The sequence below is a fragment of the Egretta garzetta genome, unplaced genomic scaffold, assembly GCF_000687185.1.
Source record: "Egretta garzetta isolate BGI_Z169 unplaced genomic scaffold, ASM68718v1 scaffold51, whole genome shotgun sequence".
NCBI lineage: Eukaryota > Metazoa > Chordata > Aves > Pelecaniformes > Ardeidae > Egretta > Egretta garzetta.
Window position 1 is genome coordinate 3,043,411 of NW_009258549.1, and position 6,928 is coordinate 3,050,338.

At 53.1% G+C, this 6,928-nt stretch overlaps 1 protein-coding gene across 1 annotated transcript in view; it reads right to left on the reverse strand.

Annotated features, from left to right (window-relative positions):
- CBX6 (chromobox 6) overlaps positions 1 to 6,928 on the reverse strand; it is a 36,987-nt gene that overhangs the window by 17,692 nt on the left and 12,367 nt on the right. The window lies entirely within an intron of this gene.

Below are 6,928 nucleotides of genomic sequence, written 5' to 3' on the forward strand. Positions count from 1 at the left end.
CAGACGCGCCGTCACCCCGCGCCGTCACCCACCTCTGGCCAGCGGGGTGGCACCGGGGGGTGCGCGGGGAAGCGGGCAGCCTTGCAAGTACCTACCAAGGCAAAAAACTAACGATAAAGGCGCTTCAATCCTCCCTTTTTTCCCCCCCTTCCTTCCTTTTGGCCGGCGCTTGCACGCGCCCTCGTTTTTGAGCCGGTATAAGGCACTGCAAGGTAAATGGGCCATGCGTGCTACATAAACCTTCTAAAAAAAACAAAACAAAAAAAAAAAGAGAAAAATGTTAAGTCACTTAGAGGAATTCCCTGCCCCGAGCGTTACTGCAAAATCCTATTTAATTTGCAGTGTGCTTTGCGCTCGCTCGCAGGTGCTAAAAAGCCAGAAAGAAGAAAAAAAAAACCCCAACCCCCTCAGTCACAAATCATCCTCTGTGATTCAAAATGGAAGCTCACGGCCCCGCAGCTGTCTCTGCCTGGGGAGCTCACGCGCCTCCATTAGCTGGAGGTACCACCTGGCGCGGCAGAACAGCGTGTTCTGCTTTACCTCTGGTTTTAGGGTGAGTAGGGGGGGGGTGTTTCGGAAGGATACCCCCTGGAAGAAGGGGGAGCGATGATGAGGGCCTTAGGCAACGGCCAACTTGCTTTTCGCTGCTCTTTCTCCACCCACCACGACCTTAGCAGCTCCCTGCAGAGCATGGGCATCCCTCTGCTACCCACTTTTTGGCTGGCCTGGCAGGGAGCACTCACAGCCCCCGTGGCCTTTGCGAACCCTTTCCCTGTTTGCCTCCCCTTTCCCTTTCCACCCTTGGCTCAGAAGTTCCACCCAAAAGGAGGAGATTCTGGAGACGGCCATATTTATCAGTACCAGCAGGGATGGATTTCCCAAAATCAAGGCGGGCAGGTAGGAGAACGAAGCGTTCTCCTTGCTGCCTGCGATTCAGGCGAGATCTGTTACAGCGTTTTGTTCTTTTTCACCTTAGCAGCTAAAACCTTGCAGTCACCACAAGCTCTCTGACCTGAGGAAAAGCGACTCAAGAGAGGACACGTTCCCCCCCACCACCTCCTCATTCGAAGGGGGGTGGATGGAGAGGTGGCTGGATGCCGATAGAGACGGCAACCAGACAGTCAGGTGGACCCTGGTTCAGGCGTTGCGAACAATTCGGAGAACAAGGTGTTTCTGTGGTCAGGGACTGAACCACAGTGTATTTCACCACCTGTACCTCACTTCACTCTGCATCTGGGTTGTATCACTCGCTCCGAGAGCAGGCTGCAAGAGGCCCTTTCTCAGGTATTTTACCACCGCAGGCCAACCGAGAACAAACGCCCAGACAGATCGCTCAAGATTCTCACCTTGAATGGGACAAGTCCCGGACTGCCCCCTTTCTCTAGGCACTGCTTTTTTTTAATCTCCATTCTTTATATGCTTGAAGGTGGCTTCAAAAGAACAATTTGATCACACCCGTTACGTTTTGCTTTTCGCTTTTTTTTTTAATTGCTCTTAACCTTGCACATTAAGGGTTCGTTAACACCATCCAGATTTAAATTGGCATATTTGTTACCGTTCACTTTGTTTAAACAACTGCTTTTATACTTGTGGCTGAGCGTCAAATAATTGAAATTCCACCCTAAAAAAGCAGACTCTTCCAGAGAAAACTGGGGAAGAGTCCTCACACGGCTACGCAAACTCCCAGGCAGCAGCTGTGACCGATGGCCTTGTCCCCGAAGAGACGTACGGGTCACGAGCATCACACCTCACCTCAGGGCAGGAGCACGAGGCACCCCCGATCCGCGGGCCAGAAGGGGCAGCAGCCTTTCAGGGGGCTCCGGCCCCTCTTCCCAGTTAAAAAAAATTCCACCTGCCAGCAGGCCCTTCTCTCCAGCCACAGCGACGTCTCAAATCGCTGCAAAGCAGCCATTGTACAGGTATCGCCCAACCCCAGGCTCTTTCATCTTAACTTTTACTCTCACCAGGCAAAATAGCAGCAGAATATCCAGCGGTTTGGGGCATTGCTGGGCATTTCCTTTGTTTCATTCACATTTCCAGTAAAACACTTTAAAAAAAAAAAAAAAAAACCCAAGAAAACCAACCTGGGGAGATGGCTCTCCCGGAACAGCTACTGTTCACTACAGATGCTGAGATAAAGTATTTTTTTGGTGCCTCGCTGCCCTCAAGGCCCCGGTGCGGTAGGCTACACCGTAGCACTTTTTTCCAGCACCGAGAAGCCAGTGCGGGGGAGCAACAAGACCTTTCTCACCAGGAGCACTGGCAAGGGGTATACGAGTGTATGGGGAGAGCAGCAGGTGCAACAACATTTTTCTTTCTTTTTTTTTTAAGTGTCACTAAATAGGAAACTTACCTGCTCAAAGCCCGTAGCTGCCTCCAGGCTCATTTTTTTGTGGACCCGTGACCCGGCAGGAATAACAGCGCTTATCTCCGTTAGAACAACTCCGAGGGTTGATCAGCCGACCTCCGTTGCTCTTGGCTCCAGGGAGGTCGCTATCAGGAGCGGCAGATTTCTGTAAAGAAATGTTCATTCCCTCACCCGCACCAGGCGCTGGTGCAGCTGCGCACACCCCAGCCCCTCCAGCAAATGCCGCATCGTTTTTTCAGCAAAACCTCGGCACCACGGGCATCCGTGCCAAAACACAGTGAGATTTCCCAGCTGCAGCTCTGAAAGGCGCAAGAGCAGAGACAGACCCCTCAGAGCTGACCATGTACCTCCTCCTGCAGCAGCTATGGGTGGCCCAAGCGGTGGCCAGAACCACCTCCCCTCTGGCCCCCTAACTTCATGATGTAGCGGAGGGAGGAGAAGGCGCGGGGGGGTTCATGAGCACCCGCTCCCCTGGGGCACTACGATATCCCTGGAGCCTGCCTACGAGCTCCCACAGCAGGCCCAGCCACTCAGGTTTCCAGCATCCTCCCTTCAAAAGCAGTTGCTTGGCAAGCAAAACGCTGGAAAGAGAAGGACCGAGAGCTGGGAAGGTGAGTGGCACTGAACAGAGAGGAGGTGGCCGCCGGTTTCCCAGCAGCGCTTGCCGCGCACCCTGCGTTTCACACCGTGCTTCTCGACAGAGAGCACCGAGCCGCTCAAACCCTGCGGTTTCCCTTTTCGGTTACTGCCAAGTAGCCGGAGCCTGGGGGCACGTCCCGAGGCGCAGCCAAGTGCCCTTGTTCTTGGGCATCCTGTCAGGAGAGCTGCGCGGGGCAAGCCGGCTGCACTGCACGGATCAGAGGGGCAGCATAGCAACGGATTATTTAAAAAAAAAAAAACCAAAAAAAACCCCTATCCAGATTAACCTTTAATCCAGCCCGCACGTACACGCAAAAGGACAGGCCGCTAGGAGTTCCTGGTGCCAGCCAGCCTCTGCAGCACTGGCAGGGGTAGGAAGAAACGATCCCCGGAGCAGGCTTTCCCGTAACTCTGCACTGCAGTTTCTTACAACTTCACCTGACTCGGGAGCTGCTGCCAGCACCGAAGCGGCTGGCTGGAGTCCTGCTCCGGTGCCGTCACTCCGATCCAGCCTGCCTGGCTCAGGGCACGCGCGCCGACTGCGCTTTGGCAGCGCCGGCAAGGCCTAACCACGCTGCCTTCAGCCACGGCTGACTCAGGAAACACACCCCACCCCCCTCTGCTTTGTCGTAGCTTCGTTGGGGTGCAGGGCTCACCCCCGCATTACCTCTGGAGACACCCAGACGGCCCCATTCGCTTACTGAGGTACCTCAGCCTGCCCCTCCACAGGGGGTGGAGAGGCACGCGCCTCGAGGGAGCGAGCCGGAGGCCAAGGAGGGCTGAAGGGCACTGTGGGATTCTCTCCGCCGAGCATCAGCGGTCCCAGGACTTGGGCTCCTCGGCCAAGCCCCCACTACCTGCGGTGAATCAGGGGCCGAACTCCACCCAGGAGCTGCTGTGCTCCCGGGGAGCTCCTTGAAAGCCCTGGAGGCCAACCCACCGCAGGCTTTGGCTCGGAGGAGAGCAGGCTCCCCCCTGGCAACCGTCACGGAGCGTGTTCGGCAACCCGGGCCTCCGCTCGGGTTTTCCGTTTCCACAAGAGAGACAGGATACAGGGCACAGCAGCTCTCTCCTCCGGCTGGTGCCGGCAGAGCTGTCCTGGCACCGTGGTCAACAACTCCCTAAACCCAGAGCGGCAGTCACCCTGCTGTCGGCATTCTCCTCTTCAAATCCTAATCCATCAAAGACAAACCTTCCCAGGTCACCTCCGCACGGCTCTAACTTACCCAGTGGGTTAAAAATTAATAAAAACCTAACCTCTTCCAATCAAAGTAACGAGTAATGTCAGAAACGGCCTTTTGCAGGCTCCATTCTTCATCGATCCTTCTTTACTGATCTTTCTCACGCACGCACACACACATTTTCCATTCTTTCTCCAGCCACGCGGCATGTTTACACCAACAGAAGTGACTGGCGGAAAATAATTGAGCTGTAGAATCAGAGCGAGGGGAGGCAAATGACCACACAAACAGACCAGTGGGTAAATGTCATTTCTCATATTTAATATTTTAATAATTTTGTTTGCAACATTTACCACATAAATCATCTAAATAAATAGATGCTGTACAGTCTCTTATCCGTATCAGTACAAAAATAAAACCACACTTTGTGTCAAATTCTACTTGAGCCTGCCCTCCCTTTGCTATTGCAATCTCCTTTCACAGCACATACTCTCTCTCAGAAAAGGCATTATACTCCGATTGGTTTGTTTGGAATTGGTTTACTCCTGATTCCACCCCCCCCCACCCCCCCCAAATACATTCAATTAGTCTGTACAAAAGCTAGAAGCTCATTCTGTGCAAAAGGAAGCTTTCTGTGTGCAAAGACTCGGATACTCTAGCGTGCCGACAGGAACAACAGCAACAATCGAAGGGACAAGAACAAAAATAATCGGGGACCCTCCCCTCTAACTGACCCCATCCCGCGCCTCCCCCCCAGCCGAAGGGGAGCATACCAAATTAGATGAGTCAGTGTGCAAAAGAGTCCAAACGATGTGCGGTACGCTGAGGGAAAAGGTCGGTGCTGAAAACCCAGCGAGAGAGCTGGGGTCCCCCCAGCTGTAGAGAGCTTGCTAGGGGAGGGAAAAAAAGATTCCCTCATCATAGCCCGCTCAAAAGATTCTTGAGATACGCAGAACAAAAGCTTCATCTAAATGATTCGAGTTCTTTTGTTGCTGTTCTGTGGAGATGAGGTGAGGATACAGCTCTGGAAAAAGCCAGCAGCTACTGAAGAGGGCTCCTGGTTCACCCTCCCTTCCTCGCCCCGCTCCCTGTAGGACAGACATCTCCCCATCCCTCAGCTAAGCTAATAAGGTGCAATTTTTCAGACGGGAAACTCTACAAAGGTGTCTCCAGAGCCAGAAGAAGCGGCCGTAGTTCCAGACTAGGACCACTCAAACTGCCACTCCACTTCATTTCATTTTTCCCTTCCCTCAGCCGAGGGAGGTGGGGAGGGAGGAAGCCAACCCGCACCCTGAAGGCCAGCGAGGGACTCTGCAGCCCTCCCGCACTTGGCATGTGGAGCAGGCTCCCCTGTCAGCCATGGGAGGGAGGCAAAGGGCTGGGTGGCAGCTCTGGAAAAATGATAAGGAGCAGCCAGCGGCCTGAAACAGATACATCTTTTGCTTTTCAGATGCCACTTTCAGACAGAGGATAAGGAGTACTTAGCACTCCTAGTGCTTTGCATTTCCAAAGTGCTTCAAAACATACTTCAGATTTAAAAGCAAAAAAAGAAAAAAAGCTGCTTAACATTTTGACAGATTTGCAAAAAGCTCCTTTGTGCTGACACTACATTTTCTGGTTAAAAAACAATAATAATAAAAAAGGCTTTCCACCTTCTCCTCCTCCAAATTGCCCCTCCCAGTCAAAACTCTGCTGCCCCAGTAACGAGATAAGCCGTGGCAGAGGCTCCGAACAGTCTTGCGAGCTCCCCCTTTTAACACCCAACCGGCGCGCTCAGACAAGAGCTCCCAGCATCTTCGCAGAGCAGCCCGCAGCAGATGGAAGCCATCTCGGCAGCAAAGCTTCTACCCCATCCCAACTTGGTAACAATCCCTCTCCCCTCATCAAGCCATTACGTGCTCCCACTGAGCTCTGCTCCTCGCTGCAACTCCCAGTTAACTGGGATTGTCTCCCACCCGCTCCCTGCTAAGCCACTGTACTTTAAGAAATGAAGAGTGCAAGGGAAAGAAAGGTGGAAGAGAAGGGGTCACCGCTCCAGGAAGTGCTTGTTACAGGAAAGGATTTGAAGGGCCTGAATTCAACTTTAAGTGATTGCTTCTCTCCTTCCAACTGCCCTGGGGCCTTCCCATCTTGACCAGCTGGTTGGGCAGAATCCAGGTGGTTTGGTACCCAGAAGGTTCACGCTTTCTCTGTGAGGACAGTACGTTCAGCTGGCAGAGGACAACACAGCCTCTTCATCATAAGCTATGGTCTGAAAACAAGTTTACCATGCCCTCGGGGAAAACTGGTTTATGACAAGAATGGCAGAAGCGACACGTTCCCTTTACCTGTATGTGCCAATGCTATACATTCCCATGTAGAAGTTACCCTATGCAAGCTGTTAATGTACACACCTCCCTTGCTTTCCCCAATGGTAAAAGACAGATACATAAATGCAGCACCGACTGCCTCCTCTCCACAGGGCCCACTCAGAACTCCGAGGGGCATCCACCCACTGATGCAAGGGATCAGCTTCGCTACAAGTTCTCTGCACTTCTAACATGCCTTCTCCGACTGCCAGCGCACCCAGAGGCCTGTCCCCAGACGCCTCGCAAGAGCAACTCCTTCCCTCCCTTTCCCAACAAGCAGCTGCCCCTACTATTTGCCGAGAAAGGCCCACTGCCCTCTTCTTCCTAGGCCGTAGGTAAGCAAGGGGGGGACAGAGGATGGGAAGATACTAATTAGCTTTAGAAAATGAGGG